The sequence below is a fragment of the Aphelocoma coerulescens genome, chromosome 4 (genome assembly GCF_041296385.1).
Source record: "Aphelocoma coerulescens isolate FSJ_1873_10779 chromosome 4, UR_Acoe_1.0, whole genome shotgun sequence".
Lineage (NCBI taxonomy): Eukaryota > Metazoa > Chordata > Aves > Passeriformes > Corvidae > Aphelocoma > Aphelocoma coerulescens.
Window position 1 is genome coordinate 26,215,429 of NC_091017.1, and position 20,817 is coordinate 26,236,245.

Below are 20,817 nucleotides of genomic sequence, written 5' to 3' on the forward strand. Positions count from 1 at the left end.
TCATTGCAGCTAGCCACATGTCCTGAGCCCAGTGGTGCACAAAGGGGCCAGGGCTGCTGCCGTACACAGGTGAGCGGACAGGCCACAAATTCAGATTTTCCCTTGGCTTAAGCAGAAACTTTATTTAAAAACAATAAAAAAATATTTTGAAAATAAGAAAACCTCTCCGTTTTTCTTCCTTGGGCATTTTTACCTGTCACTTCTGTTCTTGGGACCAAGGTCATGCACAGAAACCTTGGCAGACTACTGGGACACAGTAAACATCATTCACAGGTGAATCACTGTGACTGCCTTTAAAACCATAACATAAGTAACAGGAGCACGATGCTCCACGTGGAGCCCAATCAAGCTGTTTTTCAAATAAAGGGGAAAAACCCAGCCTTGTGATTAGGTGAGCTGCACCAGCTGGCTCTGATGGGAGTTGTCCACAGGTGGCTTCAGGGAGGAGCAAAGCCCCCACTGCTAATATGAACCATTTCCAAGGGAGTAGTGGTAGGGTGGTTCTGTTCTTTCCTTCTTGGTCTGGAGCTGTACCAGGTCAGGAGGCTTTTAGCAGGACTTTTTGGTACTCGCACCTGGGAGTCCTTTTTTTTTTTTTTGGGTGGAGGGCTGCAGATGGTTTGTTCTCTAGCTAACACATTATGGAGCAAATATATGCCTATGTTCTATGTAAATATTAATAGACTTGTTTGCCTGAATGTTTGGTTTTTTTTTTTTTTATCTCTCTCTCTCTCTCTCTCTTCAAGAGAGAGGCAAAACAAACATTTATTTTCCTAAAAACCTGTAAATTTTTGAGGCACTTGTTTCCCTATAATGCAGTTGTGAATCCCTGTGGGCTCCTGAGTGTTTTCTCCTGGAAGTGAATTTACTCCTTAGTGGCTGCAGTTATTCCAGAAAAAAACCATGGAAAGCCTTTTGGTGCTTAAAATGAAGATTTTTCTCTTCCTGGTCTGGAGGAGCAGTTTCCTGTGCTCCAGATGAGCAGCAATGTTAGTTTAATGAGCCATGGACTAGTATTTTTTATTCTTTTGGAGCTATTCTGGCCACCCATCTACCCCAATGGCTCTCAGTGGAAAAATATTTACAAATCATCAGGCTGCCTAAAGACTTTCAGGAAAGAACCCTGTAGAAAACCCCAGTCAACCAGAAGAACCCAAATATGTCTATGGGGCCTGAGCATTGCACCCAGGACAGTGGCAACCCTGCCTGCAGTGGCACAGCCACTGCTTGTGTTTTGGGTCTTGCACAGGGATGCTCTCAGCACTGACTACAGCCTCCCCACCACAAGGGTAACGCTGTGGGCTTTCCAGGTGAACCTTTTGAGTGGTGAATGGCTTCATTAAGCCTGGACTAATAAATAGTTTAATTTGCTGAAGCACAGCTCAACAAAGTGCAGTTCAAAGGCGAGTTAGCTCCAGCATGCTGTGCGGAGGGCAGTGGAGGACGCAGGCAGTGGGAGGGCTCTGCAGACTCCTGCTGTGGTGCTTCCGTAGGCATGGAGTGACACTGAATGGAGGGGCAGCATCAGAGGAATGCCCTTTGGGAGAGGGGCATTCCTGACCCTGCAGTTTTCCCTGTCACTGCTCAGGGACAGGACTAAGTGTAAGGCGGCTCCTGTGGCAGAGGGATTAAGCCTTCTGGCCTTGAGGCATGTCTGTGGCTTTGCCCTGGGCATCCATCCCTTAGCTCCACTGCAGAGCATCAGTATTTTGACCTTTCCTCTGTTGGCTTTTCCCAGAGCCTCCCTGTTGGTTTCTCTGTTCTTCTTTGACAGCTCAAGCTAATGGTTTTGTCCCCAAACCAGTGTCTGATTTTTTTTTGTCTTCTCTCTTCAATTTTTTTGAAATATCCAGCAATTCTCCTTTTTCTCCTGAGCTGCTGCAAAAGAGTCATAGCTGAGCTGTGGTTCAAGCTATGGGAAAATATCCTGTGCCCACTCCCCACCCCAGCCCCCAGTGCAAGTAGGTTTTAGTGTCAAGCAGTGTCTTCAAGTGGGATATCATTGGCAGGGGCTGGATCTTTGCACTGCCATGAATTGTTAGCCTCCTCTGCCACCCTCATTTCTATGCTTGCTGGCATAGCCCTACCCTTAGATTCAAGAAATGAACTTGTCTGTGTTGACACTCAAGACTACACTTTTAGTTTTCAACAGAGGGTGTCTGCAGTGTGAAATCCTGCTCACTACCAAGGACGTGCTTCATAGTCCCAGCCAGTGGGGACAACAACTCCTCCCTTGTCAAGCTGCTTCATGAACAGTGGAGTTGAGATGTGCTGCAAGCAACACGAAAAAATGGTGTGTTAGTGCTGCACCCTTGAAACTGAAGAAAGGCCTTCTTTCTTTATCCAGCCTTCTTATTTTGAGCTGATCTTCCCTTCCCAACTCTCCCAGCAGCACTTGGGGTCAGAAAGAGTTTTGAGGGAGGGGACTCCTCTGCAGCACTGCAATTTTGGCAGTCGTCGTGCTGAACTCTGAGGAGCCCTTGGCAATGATAATTACTCAAGATTGCAGAGGCTATGTAATCAGAGCCATGCGAAGCTTGGAGGAGCCTACTTCAGTTTGAAGTACATTAGCCTGCTCAGAACTGGAGAGCAGAAACCAGCATGAGGCACCCTCATGCCATGAAGTGAGAAACAAATCCTGTTGTTTGAGCTGGCTACCAGGATGAGGTGGCCCTTCAGCTACCTTCTCACACTGAATTCATTTCCTCATCCTCTGGAGAGGGCAGGACACGATGGCCCTTGCCCATCAGAAAGAAGGAAAGAAGAGAGATTTGCTCACAAGACAGAAACAATACATTGCCAAGGTAGGAACCACCCATCACCTCTCTTTTGGCAAACAGAACATCAAGCAGAGAAAAACTCTCCTGAAATTCCAACATTCACTGCACTCATCCCCTACTCATTGTCCTAAAGATGAGGTAATGTTCTTAAAGGGCTTCCCTGTGCAGGAGCATCTACCCTGCAACCTGCTGGTAGAGCAGTTCAAGAAACTGGGCCTTCACGCTGCTTTTTCTTCTCAAAATGACATCCTGCCATGCTATGGCTTTCGAGACTTCTCTTAGGTATGGCAGTGGGCTGGTTAATGGGATTGGAGGAGGAAAACCAGGCTGAAAGAGGTGACCAGGAGATCCAAGTAATGAAATGTGACATCAGCAGGGTCCCTGCCTCTCAGCAGAGGTCCTTCAGCCAGGTGTACCTGTGAGGGAGAAAGAACCTATGGATGTATCTGTTCCTGGTGCCTCTGATAGCTGTTGTGTGTGAACAGATTACTTGCACTGAAAGATGAGTACCTGAATGGTCAGAACAGCCTTTACAGTTCCCTGAGTTTCAGACTTCAGAGGGGACTTGTTGGGGTACCCTCTCCTGTGTCTCCTTTGTGCCCAAAGTCTGTTTGCAGTTTCAGCCACTGCTGTATCAGTTTTACAGACACATCCCAGATTTCTGGTACCAGAATGCCTGGGCCACAGGCAACCAGGTGCTCTCTCTATAGCTGTGGGCATTAAAGCACCTGTAACTTCCTTATCCATTTACAAAAGAAGAGTTTGCTCCAGGCATCCTGGGTGGATTACTGTTGGTCTCATGGCATTTCTTTAGTTAATAAAATGCCCTCATCTGGGAAAAGCCCATGCTCTGTGACCCTGCAATGTAAACTATACATTCAGGCTGGTTTATTTAGAGAGCAGACACAAGCACAGGCCTCCTCTTGCAGCACCTTTATTCAAAGGTAGATAGTCAAAAGACATTTGCCACTTGCCTTTACTGAGGGAAGAGTCATTGTAACCACATGATGCTTCTGCTGAGAAAATTTGTAGTCTCTTGCTGTCTTCCCCTCTGCCCAAATCTGGTTTTCCCTGCTCTCACCAACATAAGTACCCTGTGCCTCTATGCTGAACAAATGCAAGAGGAAAGGGAACTCTAAAGGGTTTCCTCAGGCCAGTGTTTTCCTGCATCAAGCAAAAAAAAACCCCAACCTGTTGTCTTTTGCCACAGGGATGCAAACGGTGGTCAGAGCAAACCGGAAAATTGGGTGTGTTACTTTTGCAAGGCCTGAGGCAGCCGTGGCTGGTGTCCACGGCTTCTGGAGCAGAGGAGTGTACGCAGCTGGGAATTAGGAAATACAATAATAGTTCCTGCACTATGATGTAGGGTGTGTATCTCATTCACAGGTGCTGCTGCCCCCCCCCGCCCCCGATTCATGCTGTGCTTCTGCTACACTGAAAACTGCCCTTGCTGTTATGTAAGAGGTAACAGGATGCCAGTAGATGTATCAGTGAACTCTGAGGTTTATGTGACTGCTGGTTTTAAGATGCTTAAAGCCTATCAGGGCTGTGTTATTTTGTCTGGTTGAATCAGGGCAGTGCCTGAAGTCCCCAGGTTACTGCTCAGACCTGCTACCTGCCAGGACTGGCTCAGTTTAGTGTTGATGTTATGGAGATGGGAGTTGCCTTGGTTGTTTTGTCTCAGCAAGTTAGATCAAGAAAGCTTTAAGAGGAGTTTCCAGCAAGCTTTAGGACAAATGGACGATAGATTTAGCTCTGCTCATCTGCTGCAGTGTGGTCTTGCTATTTGGCCAAGACACCTGGGTGCTACAGCAGTGGTGGTGAGGCAGAGAGAGACATACACAAAATTCCCATCCTCAGGAGCCAAGGTGAATACAGAAGAAATATCTGAAAAGAAATTTTGCACTATCTGAGCTGCCCATTTATAAGGTAGTGATCAGCTGGGATTGCTGGGTAAATGAGTGCTTGCCAACTTCCAGGCAGGTAATTTCTATATGTGAATGAGGATGGCAAAGGCAGGTGCCATCGTTGTATACAGGCAAGAAACCAAGGGATCTTCAGGGTCTTTGAGTGGCAACTTGTCACCGCTCCAGCAAAGTTTGCATGGAAACACATCACAGTGGCTTCGTATTTACTTATCCAACAGGATTCTGGTTTTTGGTTTGAATTTTATTAGCTATTAAATGGGACTTATGGAGCACCAGACTGCATCCTTGACAGGTTGTGAACATGCGTTTTATTCACAAAACTCATTCCCCTCGTACAGCCAGGTGTAAAGGTGGTCAGGAAAGGACCAGCTGGGCTGGCAATGCTGTGCCAGTCCTCAGTGGCACTGGAACCTTTCTTCCATCTCTCTGCTGAGCACTCATCCTTTGGATGATGAGAATTCATTTTAGCCAGCTTTTTCTAAACATTGGAGCATCTACAAAAGGCTTCTCACGCTACAGTTTTTCATCCATTATATACATAGGGGGAAAATTATCCCAAATCTTATCTTTCAATGGGTACAGGAAACTACTTACTGGTCTGGTTCCCACCTCATATAAGAAGGAGGATGTGTGCAACTGGGTTTTCTCCTCATCACTGAAAAGGTGAGTTCTGTTACAGTTGTTACTGCTGTTTTGTCAGTAAGCTTTGGGCAAACAGCCTGGGAACTGCTGAACATGCCAGAGACTCAAGGCCCTGACTCATTTGTTCATCCCACTTTGCAAAATAATTTAATAGAAAATAATTTAAGTGTGGACTTAGCTGTGTTGCTGAATTGAGACTTTGGGGTAAAGTCCCTGCTGGATTCAGTTCATCTTAAGCAGATATTTATCAGAGCTTGGGCAAAGCCACTGACATTTTGCTAAAAGTGCTTCATAAAAATGCTGCTGCTGCTAACTTGGACACAATCACATAGGCATTTTGGGAAACAAATGAGTACCAATCAGTGTTGTGCTGGATGAGTCATATGGGAAAGGGGGAAAATTGGCTGATTTTGCTGTTTTTAAGGCAGTCAGCCATACTGATGTGAGTGGCAAATAGGAGAGCCAGGCAAAAGTCATCTATGATGGAGTCTATGATAGCCTGCTATTCATTTTGGAGGAAAACTGGCAGTAAAAAGGATCATCAATGAGCTCCAGCAGAGTTTATTCTAATTTTGTCAAGCTGACTCCTTAATTAAATGGCTGTTTTATGGGGAACTGGAGAAGTATTGGATGTGTGGTAGCAACAGGTAGAGGCTGTCATCGCAATTCATCTATTTTTTCTGAACTCTGAGAAAACACTTTCCACCTCTGAGAGGCTCTTCTCCCAAAATCTACCAATCCTTCCCTGAGCAGACAAGATTAAAAGTGTGCATCTGGGGGTCCCCTTGTTTCTATCATAGCCACCTGCTGCTGTACCCCAGCTACAGAGGATAATTTTGCTTTTAGTTTCCAAACAGTGCCCAGACATTTTTCTTTTCCTAAGGGATAATTCAATTCCTTTTGTGAACTCATTTTGGGTCATACTGCGACTATACTTCAATCCTCTTATTAACCCCATATTGAAGGCAAGCATAGTACGATTGGAGAAAAAGAAGTACAGTTTGTTTATCTTTACTGAAGGTCTTGTTTCCTTCTCCCCATGCCCAGGGCTTTCTCTGGGTTTCAACTCAGCAGCCCCTCCATCTTAATGCTCTTCTAGAAGAGCCACAGGACATGCACCAGGGCACTTGGTGGAGCAGAGAAGAATGAACTGGGGGGTCCACAACTGCAGAGGTGCCACCTTCACAGTCGCAGCCAATTAGTATTAGTAACCTGTCACAGGTAGGTGTTTTCCAGACTCCTTGTGTGGCATGCAGTGGGTTTTTATCTGATCCCCCTGCCTAATCATGAGCAAACTGGAAAGTAGATGGCAATTATCCACAACACTAAGGGAGGCTTGGGGGGAAGGTGTTGTGCCTTTCCTTCCCGGTGCCTCAAGTGTGAAAGAAAGGTAGTGAGTCCTTGTTTACTGGGGTGAGGCAAAGCTCACAGCTAGCAGGGGTGCCCTGATCTCCAACTTGTGACTGAGAGAAAACAGCTGCTTGGAAATGGGTTTGAAAACATGGTGGTGCCTGGTTCAAAATGTCTAGCTTGATGACGTTGTGTTTTCAGGAAGTCCCAGTTAAGATGTATAACACTGGAAGATGCTTATTCTGCCTGCACTTAAGTCTTTCCCCAAACAGGTCTTGTTGATTGCTGAAGAGTATGTGTTGACATACCTGGTAGTGATAAATTTCACAGAGCTGGAGAATCACAGATGCTTTACTGCCTTTGGGAATACCCTAAGGATAATTGCATTTAGAGTTAGTATTCTTTATATATTTTACTGTCCAGTGAAAAACTCTGCTCCCTGAGGTGTGGATCCACACCTTTCTTCTGGTGAGGCAGAACTACAGTCTAATTCATTATAAAGATAATTTGGCAGCAGGAAACTCAGAGGCCCCTTGATAATATCAGGGAAACTGACACAACCTTAAAATATTTAGATTTTATTTTGTGATGGAGGTTTCCATGTAGCCTGGATTTTTACATTGCACTGCTTTTCCCCCCTGTACATCCAGGGCAGGGGATGAGGCCAGACACACCTTGGTGTTTGCTTGTAAGGCTGGGCTTGTGCTGTGGACTTGTGATGCAGAGCTGCACTGGGGCTGACAGTGCACTGCCAGCTCTTGAGAGCTGCAGCATCCCCTGAACCACTCAGCCTCATGCCAAGATGTGTTCCCAGGGAGGCCTGAGGGCTCACACCCACCTTTAATTAACACTGCCCCATCCAGGCTTTGGATAACCTTGAGTAGTTTCAGGCCTTTGCAACTTTTACCATAAAAAAGAAAAAAAAAGGAATTTGCCAATGGAGAGGGGATGTTGCCAGGTGCTGTCCCAGCAGTACCCACTATGTGGCAGAGATGGTTTTACAAAAGGTCCTAAATCCTTCTGGGACCAGTTGCCAGGGAGCATCCCATGCAGAACATGAACCAAGTAAAAATGCAAAGCTCATCTTGCATCTGTCTTACCTTAAGAAATTCTTAGGGCACTAAGGACATAGTATTACAGTACTTGTACCTTTTTAATCCATAAGTGAAAGCGATGTGGGTTATCATATGTGGTAATGTTTGAGAGCTGAATGACAGAGCTGTCAGCTGTGGGACACTGAAATGACAGCCCTTTAAAGTGCTGTCAGGTCTTGTCAGACACTTTTACCATAACACTTATTTTAGCCTCTGGAAGACAAATCTATTGTGTCTTCCATTTCTGGGGGTCTCCTTAAAGCACTGCTATTCAGCAGTGGGATGTTTAACAAAATGGCTTTCTTGAAGCTGTCTGCACTGTAGGTAAGATCTCCTCCCTTACCAGATACAGGAACCCCACCAATGCCATAGTCAGGGGCTTTGAGCAGGGTTCCCAAGACACAGAGACATTTTCCAGGCCTTGTGGCTTCCACAAAATGCAGAGATCTGTGTGCGATGCTCTGTGATTGCCTGGTGTTTGCATGTGACCTGCTTGGGCCTGCATGGGATCCCCCTGTCTGGCAAAGCCCACCACTTCCTAGGCCCTGCCCTCTCTGGTGCAGAACAGCTTCATACAGCAGTGAAATCTGCTGGGGCTTGGCAGTGTGTTGGCCTGTGCACTCATTGGAGTGATAAGGAAAGAGGGGACACTCTCCATAATACCACCAGTGCTAAGGTGGGCTGGGCAGAACCTCGCTGCTCCCATCCAAACACGAGTGCCAGTGTTTGGCCTCGCCTTCTGCCCTCCTGTGAAAAACGAGGTTCACACTCCTGTGAGAATTTAAAGGGTTTAATATAAAGGCAATAAGAGACACATAAAGTAAAGCAAAGGGGTAATGGCTGGGTGCCTTGGCGCTCTGCCAAGAGCACACCTGATGCTAGAGGTGAGTCCTTTTTATACCATTTTTACTGTCTGTTCTTCATTCATATTAAAATTTTTCCCGGAGTATTACCGCAGGCCTGGTTCCTACGGTATAGCACCGTGTCCCGCAGCCATAGGGAGGAGGAGGAGGAGAAGATCCAGCAGGCAGGAGTTGTGCAGCAAGATTGATTTATTTAATTATTTTACAAACTCTTTTATAGACTTTTTTCTTCATAGCCTAATTGGACAAAGGGCCAGCCACCCCTTGGGGGTGATTGGCTAAAATCCTAAAACATCCATTGTCAAAATATTTTTCTACTATACCATAAACAAGACTTTTCAAGGTTGCAGGTGTCTGGGTTGTTTACATTCCCTGCTACCTCTTCTGTGAGAGAGAAAAGTCTCTCACGGACTTAGAAAATAACAAGAAAATCCTCGCTAGCAGCATTTTTGTATCTACAATTCCCCCTTTTTGTTTTATAAGATAACAACTCTACTATTAATGCCAAATAGAAATCTACATCAGTTATTAATTCTAAATATGTCCTTAAGGCTTTAACTATCTGACTCCATAACAAGAAATTTAAAGTTCAGTCTCTGCTTGTGGAAGGACCATCTGCCTGATGGTTGACATCCTGGTCATCATCAGAAGAGTCATTAGGCTGATGCTCTACATTCTGGTCACCGTTTGGATGATTGGCGTTCTGGTCATCATTCAGAGGTTGCCTGTTCTGCCTCTGGTGCCGTAGGTCAGGGCGAACGCATTTTGAAGGTAGCCACCGTATCCCAGTATCTGTGGAAACGCAAGCATACCCACGACCCCAGACGATAAGCTCATGTGGGCCTTCCCACTGGTTAGTGAGTAAATTCCACACCCAGACTTTTGCCCGGGGCAGTTGTCTGTCACCTGCAGACTGCAATGAGAAAAAATGATTCAGAATAACAGGATTATTTGAATTTTGTGGTACTGTAAGGTGATTAATTGTATACAAAGCTTTTGCTAGTCGGCTCTGTGGGGTTTCTCCATGCATTCCCCTTTTCTGTTTGTCCAAAACACGCTTCAAGGTACCATGAGTGCGTTCAACAATGGCTTGGCCAGTAGGAGAATGTGGGATACCAAAGGTATGGTCTACACCCCATAGGTGTAAAAACTGCCGTGTCTTCTCCGAGGCGTAGGCAGGACCATTATCGGTTTTCACAGAAGCTGGCACGCCCAGGACTGAGAAAGCCAATTTCCAATGGGCAATGACATCACGGCCCTTCTCTCCAGTGTGAGCAGTAGCCCACATAGCCGAGGAGAAAGTGTCAATAGACACGTGCACATATTTCAGCCGACCAAATTCAGGGATGTGAGTTACATCCGTTTGCCAAATCTGCAAGGCTTTTAGCCCTCTGGGGTTTACTGCCAAATCTGCAAGGCTTTTAGCCCTCTGGGGTTTACCCCCGCTGGCAAAGGCGCAGCGAGTCCATGACAGTCAGCACAAGCGCTGACAATGTCGCGCGCCTCGGTTGGCGTTAAATGAAACTGCTTCTGCAGGGTATGTGCACTTTGATGGAAGAAACCGTGCGATGCCTTGGCCTGTGCAATTTTGTCAGGCTGAGGCCCTACCCATGCAGGGTTTGCCAGCATGTCAGCCCTGGCATTGCCTTCCGTTAGAAAACCTGGTAAATTGGTGTGGCTTCGAATGTGCAGAATGTAATACGGATGCACTCGAGCCTGAATTGCAGACCACAAGGTTTGCAACAGCGAAAACAGAGCCGCATTATTCACCTCCTTCAGAAGGGAACAATCTAAGCGTTGGGTGATATCTGCTACATAAGCAGAGTCAGTAACCAAATTCAAAGGTTCCTGTGAGAATCGCTGAAAAGCCATGGTAACAGCCCTTAATTCAACTAACTGAGCAGAGTCTGACTCGGATTGGTGTGTTAATGAACCACCACAAAGGCAGTGTAGGATACTGTGCGCCCTTACACACAGTGACCCCTGCTAAAATTTGTCCCAATCCGTACACCCCAAGCTGCCAACACATCCCGTCCCCAAAGGTTACAGGAAGTGGTAGCAACATAAGGCCTAATTGTAGCTGTGTGTCCCTCTGAATCCTTCACCACCACAGGCCGTTCACTTAAATAGCTCTGTGTGGTTCCTCCTAATCCTGCAATGGCCGATCCCACTGGGGCTAAAGGCCATGAGGGAGGCCACGCAGAGAAGGAGATGATAGTTACATCAGCACCCATATCAATCAAACCTCGAAGCTGAATCCGGGGTGCTTGGGCGCTTGGCAGGACCAGGGTACATGTCATCTGTGGCCTTTGGTCAGAGATGTCTGCAGTCCAGAGGGCCTGTGGAAGTCCCGTAGATCCACTGCCGTTATCTTCCTGAATTTGTTCTACCCTGGGGACACAAGACTTAAAAGGCACTAATTTAGCAAGGCAGGTCTTTTCAGGAATAGTTACAGGGGGGTTTTGCATGGAGACCATAGCGCAAATCTGGCCTTTAAAGTCAGAATCAATAACTCCTGAGTGCACTAAGATTCCTTGATGGGCAACATCAGATTTTCCCACCAGCATCGCACTGGATCCCTGGGCTAAGGGTCCATATGCATCCAAGGGAACCTTATAAATACCGCTAGAGTCTAAGACGACTGTGGCTGCGGTGTGGACGTCAAACCCGTCTGATCTGTGGGGACCGTCTGATCCCTGGGTGCTGTCTCTAGGGTGGCTGGGTAGGCCTGTGCCTGTACCTGTGCCACTCTCTGGGGGAGCGACTGCATCGGAGAGCAATTCCCCCTCCTTGCACCCCGGTGGAAGTTTCCCGACAAAGGCCGACCATCGGCATGAGTCCGGGATCTACAGTAGCCCGTACAATGGCCTGGCCTGCCACACCTCTTGCACTGGGGGATCGGTGTGTTCTCTTTTTGGCTCGGCTTAGGCCGCTTCCGTCTTTTCACCTGTTTTGGTGGCTTTGGTTCACGACCAGAAGATGTGTGAACAGGCTGCAGGAAAGCAGCCAAAGCAGACCTTTTCTGGTTCCCAGATCCCACCTTAGCACAGGCTTCGACCATGTCTGTTACCTCAGGGTCCCCTGGTAAGGCATCTATGATTTTTCTGCACTCCTCGTTTGCGTTATCCCTCACTAACTGCCTTAATAACATCTGTCTTAACCCGTCATCCTCAACCTGCTTCTCAAGAGAAGCAGAAACTTTCTCTACAAAAGAGAGGAATGACTCTGATTTGCCTTGAACTATTTCAGTATATCGCTTTCTGGGCGCAGACAACTCTATGGTTTTCAACAGGGCAGCCATGCCGACCTGTTGAGCTTGCTGCAGGATGCTAGAGGGCAAATTACCCTGTAGACTGGGATCAGAGAAGGGACCAGTCCCCATCAAAGCATCCACTCCTGCTGTCTGTCTAGGATCAGCAGCAGGGAGCTGCATATTTGCTAATGCAGTCTTGCCGGCCAGCTTTCTCCAGGTTTTCTCAAAAACTGTCAATTGTACAGGTTGAAATAGAATTTGACCTAAGTGTCTGATATCAAATGGAGAAAGCAAATCCGTATTTATCACCCTTATTATCTGCATAACCTCAGCAGAACCTAGTCCATATTGTGCCACCTTGGATTGGAGGTCCTGGGCAACTTTCCAGGCAATTACCTCATGCTTGTCATGCTCCCCTGAATCTGGGAGAGCCTTATACACTGGGAAAGCTTGGATCTCCCCTTGAGGGGAAGCACTACCATCCTGAACTTCTGGCACCGCCTGTGGATGGAGTGTAACAGCTCCCCGGTTACCCCCAGAATCCGCAGATCTATATGGCATTCCAAGGATTTTTAATGACCTCCAGTCACCCTCCTCCAATGCTCGCATCTTAAGGGACTCTAAGAAGCGATTGTAATGCGTCGGACGCACTGTTACTGTGCAGTCCTGAAAGGTCCAGGGGCGAGACCGGCGCAGCCTTTTTCTTCGCCGCGCGGCTACAGCCGCCTGACGACCTGGGGCCAGCACCTCATCTGCCTCACTGCCTGACGAGGAATCATCAGGCAAAGGCAACTTTGGGGTGCTGGGAGTGAACAGAAATTTACGTGGAGGGGCACTTTGGCTAAGTTCGCTAGAGGCACAACAGACAGGACAGACTGCAGCTGGCTGCGCGGCAGTTTTTGCACCAGTTTCTATACGGGAGGCCGTCTCGGCCAGCCCCGACCGAACTGGTACTGGAACCGCTGTCGCCGTCTCTGAGGCTACAGCCGCTCTCGGCGCCGCCGCCTCTGGCACAGCAGCTGCGTTCGGCGCGGTCGCCGCTGCCGCTGCCGTTTCGCGCTCCCCAGCCGCGCCCGGCGCTGCTGCCGCTGGCCCGCTCTCGGGGGTCGCTCTGGGTGCCGCTGCCCCTGCCCGCTGCTCCGCAGCCGCCGTCTCTGGCCGCGTCTCCGCAGCCGCTGCCGCTGCCGGGTTTTGCCGCGGCTGCGCCGCTGCCGGGTTCGCCGCCGGCCGCGCCGTTTCTCGGCTCGGAGCCGCGTCTCCCGCGGATGGCGGGGGGGGCGCGGGCGGCGCTGGTTCGGGCATTCGCCGCTCTAACAGGGTGAGGAGTTCCTCCATCCTTCGGGATAAATTTGGCAGCTCCATCAGCAAAGGCAAATGCTGCACTAAAAGGTCGATGGCTCGGTTCTGCGACTGCGCAGAACAGTCCAGCGCCAGGGAGGGCAGCGGACCACACCCAGGGAGTCCCGGGGCAGGCACGCCCGGCGCTACGCCGGCTAAGAAGTTAGATCCAGGTCCGTACGGAACCGAGCTAGGAGCGTCTCTGGGCATCCAAGTGGCTAAGCCGCTGATCTGAGGCACTGGATAAGCCGTGGCCGCTGCCCAGCCGACCGGAAAGGCAGGCTGTGCGCCCTCCCGCTGCTCTGACCCCCCCGCCTCTGGCGGCGCGGGGTTCCTGGGGGCTGCGGAGTCCTGCGATTGTGCAGGGTGAGCCGTCGCAGGCTCTGCCTGTGGAGCCGGGGGGGTTTTCCTGAATCCATTATCATTTTCCCTGGAAACCCAGTCAACGGGGCCCCCTTCGGACGTTCCTCCGTCACTCATCACCGAGATAGACGAGCCAGCCCTGCTATCACAGTCAAGGTCTATCAGCAGGATAAATAATGAACGCCAGGTTTTGTATCATTCTAACGCTGCTGAGTCCCCAGTCGGGAGCTCCTGTCGGACAGCGCATCCGAGTTCCTGCCATAAGGCAAAGTCCAGGGCAGTATCTCTGTCCATGGAAATCCCTTTTAAAGTAGCCCAGTCTAATAATTCCCGAACTGAGTTTTCAGGAATGGAGGTGCGCAATATGCTAAACACACCTTTCCAGACCAGCATCGCAGCTTCGGTTTGTGAGCCGCTGTTTGCCATTTCTCAGTTCTGTCGGACCTCCCGGTCCCGGGGGGCAAAGGGGAGCAGCGTACCTCTAGAGGGATTCGGCTTGGCTCGCAGCAGCAGGACACGTCAGAGAGTGCAGATCACGTCGGGCAGCACCAAATATTACCGCAGGCCTGGTTCCTACGGTATAGCACCGTGTCCCGCAGCCATAGGGAGGAGGAGGAGGAGAAGATCCAGCAGGCAGGAGTTGTGCAGCAAGATTGATTTATTTAATTATTTTACAAACTCTTTTATAGACTTTTTTCTTCATAGCCTAATTGGACAAAGGGCCAGCCACCCCTTGGGGGTGATTGGCTAAAATCCTAAAACATCCATTGTCAAAATATTTTTCTACTATACCATAAACAAGACTTTTCAAGGTTGCAGGTGTCTGGGTTGTTTACATTCCCTGCTACCTCTTCTGTGAGAGAGAAAAGTCTCTCACGGACTTAGAAAGTAACAAGAAAATCCTCGCTAGCAGCATTTTTGTATCTACACCGGAGCTGTTCTGCATGGCCACTCCTTGGTTCCGCCTTTTTAGAGCATGCGTAGTCTTCTGCCTTGTGGTTTTATTTCTCGTGATTCTTGGGGTTGGGCCCGCTAGGCAAGAGTCGATGGTAGGGTGGATCTCTTAATTCTCCAGACAGTCAGGGCTGATTGCAGCTTTGGGCCTCTTCGTCTCTCCGGGCAGAGCGGGGATAGCGGCTCTCGGACTCACCTGGCCGCCCGTTCTCCGGGCAGAGCAGCCTTTGGGCCCTTTTGCTCCCTGGACAAAGTGTTGATTAGCAGCTCCTTGGGCCTCATCCTCTGTTCGCTTGGAGGTTATCTTACTTGTTCACACTTGCTAACATTCTTGCTAAAAAGAGAGAAAACTACATCCACACAGCAAAAAGCATTTCTAACATTATATAATATCGACCTTTATACTTTGCGAGAAGCCAATATAATATATGTTTAGAACACTCCCTTCCTCCATGTGGAAGTTGAGCCGTGGTATTCATCTCAGTGCCAGTGAAGGGCCTGCTGTGTTTTGTATGGGGGGGCAGCTGGGGTGTCCCATGCCCTTTCAACATCTGATGGATGCAAAAAGTGCAAATGATCTGCCTAATCCCACTGCTGGCTCCTCTCCCACGGGAAGAGCCCGGCTCCTTGCCAGCTGGAGGAGGTTTGGTGCAGTGTGGCAGTGCCACAGCAGAGCTTCCCCTAAAGCTGCCCACGCCCATTAAGTCTCCATTACAGGACCCTGAATTCACTCTGCAAATGAAAGATAATGTCTCCTGAGGAAAATAAACTAAAAGCAGGGAAGGGGATTGACAAAACAAAAACAACTCTTCCTACTGCAGTAGCACTTGCAATTAAGAACAAAACGGAGCAGGAGGCTTTGAAGCTTGACTTTGGGCAGAAAGAAAAGGCCCTCTCCGAGAGCCCTGGGTTTCTGTAGGCACAGCACAGCGGCTGCTGTCTTCATTTTACGTCAGAGCGTTAATGCTGTTGTTTTGCCCCTGGTATCAACAGAGCTTGCCTGGTAGGTGGGTGGGGTATTGGGATTTATATTGTAGACAAATTCAGGAAAGCTTCAGCCCTTTTTTTCTTTTTTTTCCTTTTTTTTTTTTTTTTTTCCTAAGAAAGCTTTTGAAAGTCCACTGGGGACCCCTAATGTTCAGCTACTGCTGAAGCAAGCGCTTCAAAGCCAGAGCTGCACAGCTTTTTTAGCCATGTATGGGTTTGATCATTCTAGTGGGCTTTTATTAGAGGCAATAACACTCCCTTCCCTCTGCTAAAAGTCATTTTTCTGGGAAGCTCTGAGAGCTCCTCAAAATGTTTGGTAAAACAGTATTTCTATGGTCAGCAAACATGCCAGCCAAATCAAGCCAGGACAGCCCTGGAGATGCTTTGGGAGGCAGAAACCTCTTAGCCACCTGCATAGCAGGCAGGATCCCTCCCTGCCCTGAGCTGTGGCAGCAGACACACCTTACATGCCCAACAGAAAAGTCCACAGAAGAAAAGTGGATTGAAGAAATGGTTATTGTAAAAGGGGTTGGGAGGAGTAACCCTGTGGAGATTTTTAAGGATGTCAGTGACAGACTGTGTTAGCCCTCCATAAACTCCCATTGCCTAGTCCCTATTCCCACACATCTCCCCATGGCTGCCTCCTTTGCCCCCCAAAAAAATCTCCACTGACCACTTTCTAATGCCCGTAATGAGTTAGGCAGCCTCCACTGATGCCTTTAGTTTTAACTTTTATATTTTTCAAGTTCTGTGCTGCTTGGTGTGTGACTCTGAAGTTTCTTGTAGCCTGTTAATTTCTGCTCTCTCGTGCTAGGTAGACATAACAAAGCCTCTCCGGCCCTTCTTTCCAAGGACACCAAGCCTGTCCTAGGCCCAAAAGTATAAACCAAAGAGCCGCTAAGGGGGGGGCAAGCTGAGGGGAAAACTGAAGCTTTAATTGGAGAATTAACCCTGATATGCAAATGAACCAAACCTATAAAAGAGTGAAGAACTTGTGACCTGTTGTCCATCTTGAGAATAGCTTCAGGCTCCCCAGGGGGTACCTTCGAAGGCCTTTCAAATAAATACCTACTTTTATTCCCTTACTCCTGTCTAGTCTCTGTTTCTGGGAGGCCTCTTAAGGCATCACCATGACCAAAACCTACAGTCCTCCCATTGCCTTCAGCCAGGGCAGACGGGAATTGCTGTTACCACAGGGGTTTTTCTTGGTTTCCTAGTGCCTCCGCTGGTGGGACTAAATAGGACACACGGATACCTCCACAACAGCCTGGTTTAGAATTTTTTCTGCCAGATTCCTGGAGTCAGCTTTTGTCTCTCTTATGACAGGAATGTGTTGTCTTTCCTAGACCAGCATTAATGTAATTCTAATTTTGCCTCTCAGCCAAAGGCAACAGCATGGTCATTTACTGGGAGAGTCACACCAAATGCACTTGGAAGTCTGGGCAGAAAAGTGTTAGAAATGCAGCTGGAGTAAGTTACCTTCCTCTCTTTCATGTCTCCATCCCTGATTCCAAGTAAATCAGAAAAAATCGTGCCTTCTGTGAGGAATGAGACAACTCTTTGTAGAAATTAAAACAATTTATTAAAACAGAAAAATTGAAAAATTGCAAAAACTAACAAAATATAAAAATTTGGGATCCTAGTGGCTCAAGAGGTATGCCCCAGGAGCGCAGGGATTCAGGAACTTTAGGCTTAAGGCAGCTCTGAACCTCAGGTAGAGAAAAAAAACTTGCAGTGCTAGGCTGGTCAAAAAGAAATATATATATTTCTAAAGGCCCCTGAAAAGGAGTAGGTTTCTCCAGCACTGAACTTAGCAAGCTGGAGGGGAAGGGAAAGTGAGAGGGCGTGTCTTTCTTTTGCTCCCTTTTATAGCTTTTGCTCCGCCCACAGTCCGCCCACAGTCCGCCCCTTTGGTTTAAGGTGATTGATGTTTTCCCTTTGACAGATTATCTCTGACCACCAATGGCTCCTCCTTGTCAGAGGGGTGGTATTAGCTGAGATAAGAGTCATGGAGCTTACGGGGGTATGGCTATGGGGGCTGGGCTGTTTGTTGCAACTGGGGTTTTTAAAATCTGCCTTGAAACCAAGGTACAAGTAAAACATAAAAAAATACATCCAACACATCTTAAAACACTTGTAAAAGTATACAGTAAACACAGGAAGACCATAAAAACTTGATCTGTGTACCTGGGCTGATGGGTTAATTTTAACATTCAATTTAAAAATATTAAGCTCAAATTAATTAAAGCACTTAATATGCAAAGACCAAGCACAAATAGGGATTTCATGTATGACACCTTCTAAGTGGTTTCCAACATAATGAAAGTCAATTAGAGTGATGCAAAAGGAGCTGATAACTGCAGGTTTTCATCACTGACTCCGTGCTAAATATCTGCACTGTGGGGTTTGCAAGGAAGTAAGGGTGCATGGAGAGGAAAGGATGGGGTTTTTAAAAGCACTTAAATTACCTCTAATTAGCAACACAACTGTAGTCAAAACATAATGTGAGGATAATAAATTGATATTTGCATAATGGAAATACTACCAAACTGTACTTCAAATAAGATGAATTAGATTGTAATTAGAGCTGTGTTTTGGGAAAGAAAATCCTTCTAATTGCCTGAGTACAGGCAGTGCCAAGGAGGGGAGGGCTGGCAGCTGCCAGGGAGGTTCAGCCAGTGCTGTCTGGGACAAGTGCCCCACAACTGGGGGCCATTCCCTGAAGAGGGGACAGGGTGCCCACACCTACCAGGAGCCAGCACAGCCATGGCAAAGCAGGTCTGGGGAGAAAAAGGGAAAATGCAGGAGGAATGTGTATGTGTGCACTCTCAGTCATCAACTGCAAAACCATGAACTGAAAGAAAATCCAGGGTGAAATTGTATGGACAGCAATTAGGGTGGGAGGCACCTGTGTCTCAAGGGCAGGTGGTGCAAGGGTAAAAATGCAAGCCCTGATCCTGCAAATTGCAGGAAAACAGTGAACATCTTTTTCTGGTAAAATCTTATCTCCACATTGAGTTGCAATGGCTTCTTCCTGCTGCTGTTTTATAACTGACTTTATTAAAGTAAAAGTTGTTTTCTTTATGTTGAATCATATGCAAGGTTGCTTGTGATTTATTGTCCAGCTCTTACTGATCTTTATTACAAAAGAGGCCACCTGGAGAGCACTGGTCACTCTCCCATTGTACAAGACCATGTACACCAATAAGGAAATTACAGCTGATACTTTATATTCCAAAACAGCTTTTTTTTTTTTTGAGAAAGCAAACAAAAGAATTATACCTTGTCACTGAAGCGAAGGCACCTTGAGGCTGGATTGTTGCCTGCTAGCTGCAGAATCTTATGGTTGGTGCTAATGGCCATTTTGATGCTGGGCAATGACATTGTTCAGGTGGAAAAACTGATGAGCATACAAAAGCCTGCTGTCTCATTTCGGCTGGGGGACAGAAAAAGATGATTTCTTAAGTCCTGTGTGTACTGGGTTTGTGTGGCCATATTTTGATAGTGAGGGGGCTATGGGATGGCTTCTGTGAGAAGCTTCCAGAAGCTTCCCCCGTGTCTGACAGAGCCAATGCCATCTGGTTCCAAGACAAATGTGCCACTGCCTAAGGCTGGCCCACTCAGGAATGATAGTAATGCCTTTGTGATAACATATTTAAGAAGGGAAAAAAAAGTTATTGGACAGATGTAATTGTAGCCAGAGAAGGGAACTTTTCATGCACCCCATGAAAAGGGACCACACTGGAGCAGTTCATGGAGAACTGTCTCCTCTGAGAGGGATCCCACACTGGACCAGAAGGACTCCCCTCCCTGAGGTGGAAGCAGTGACAGAAACAGTTGGGCTGAACTGACCATAACCCCCATTCCCCATCGCTCTGCACCACTGGGAGAAGAGGAAGTAGAGCCACGGAAGGAGGGAGGGATGAGGAGGAAGCTGGTTTTAAATTTTACTTTTCATTATTCTGCTCTGATTTTTTTAGTAATAAATTTAATTAATATCCCCAAGTTCAGTCTGTTTTGGTGAGTGATGGCTCCCAGTCCTTATCTCAACTCATGACCCTTTTGTTATATTTTCTCTCCCCAGTCCAGTTGCAGAGGAGAGTGACAGAGTGGCTCTGATGGTGTCTAGCATCCAGCCAGGGGCAATCCAGCACACTGTGAAATGCAATGACCCTGCTCACCAGGCTCTCAGCATATTTGCTCCTCACATACTTAGGTTAGTACACCTTAGCTCACTGAGGTAGTGCCTTATGTCACATCTGGGCCACTAACAGCATCATCCTGGAGCCGGTGGCAACAGGAAAGGTGTGTGGATTTGGCCATTGCTGGTTGACAAAGTGTGCAACAGGATATGACTCTCTGCAACCACGCTTGGATGTCCCCCTGACATTGGCTGCTGTGGTTAGGGAGGATGGAGAAAACAAGGAGGATTATTTTGGGGGTAGAGGAGTGGCAGCACACACTGACTCTGGGTTTCAGTGGGGTTTTTGAGACAGCTCCTCATGTTACTCGCCGGGTGGGTGCTGTTTTGTGGAGACAAAGACAAGGTTTTCCTGCTCCCAGGCATGGAAAAGGATGCTTGATGCACTTAATTGGTGCATCTCTCTGCATATGAGACATAAAGCATAGGTCTAGTTTCCAAATCAGGAGCTACAGCTCATGCATGTTTACTATATGAGAAACAAAAGAGCAGGGTATGAGGCGTGATGCAGCACGAGCCTCACATCAAGGGAAATATTCCCCTGTCTTCAAAGGGTCCTGGCTCAGGGCACCAGTCCACAGCCACTGCAGAGGCCATGGAAATAAGCTCCTTTTTGAGCTGGCAAATGTTGTCTTGTTTTTCTACTTGAGGAGTAGAAAACAGAAACTCACCTAGAGCTCTGCTCTGCTGTGCAATTTGTGGTACCAGATTTAATAAAGGGCTGTGTGGGAAGGAGTGCAGAAGGGAAAGAGAAAGGAGATGAGTGGGGGGAGCAGGCAGCTGCACTGCACCAGAGAGCATTGGTCTGCAGCATGCTGCCAGGGACAAGTGAGAGAGGCAGGACAGCCAGGCCACAGGTCTCCTCTTTGGCTTCTACTGTTGGGAGCAAGATGCGGAGCTGGCCCTGAGGAGCCCAGCCTGGGGACAGCCAGGCAGAGAAGAGGCAAAGCCCGGCCATCCCTTAATGTGTGGCCACCACACAGCCTCCACCGGGCTCCACTGTGCAGGGTGCTGGCATGCTGTGCCTGTGGGATGCCCCTCAGTTGTTGCCAGGATCACCCTAG

General features: G+C 47.9%; 1 long non-coding RNA gene across 2 annotated transcripts; it reads left to right on the forward strand.

Moving 5' to 3' along the window:
* The first annotated feature begins 408 nt into the window (after positions 1–408).
* On the forward strand, positions 409–6,570 carry LOC138109561 (uncharacterized). 2 transcript variants are annotated; one of them, XR_011150583.1, is made up of 3 exons: positions 409–537; positions 5,291–5,371; positions 6,398–6,570. It is a non-coding gene; the product is annotated as an uncharacterized lncRNA (long non-coding RNA). The 2 variants fall into 2 exon arrangements; XR_011150582.1 differs by lacking the exons at positions 5,291–5,371; positions 6,398–6,570 and adding an exon at positions 1,854–2,954.
* Positions 6,571–20,817: the final 14,247 nt, after the last annotated feature.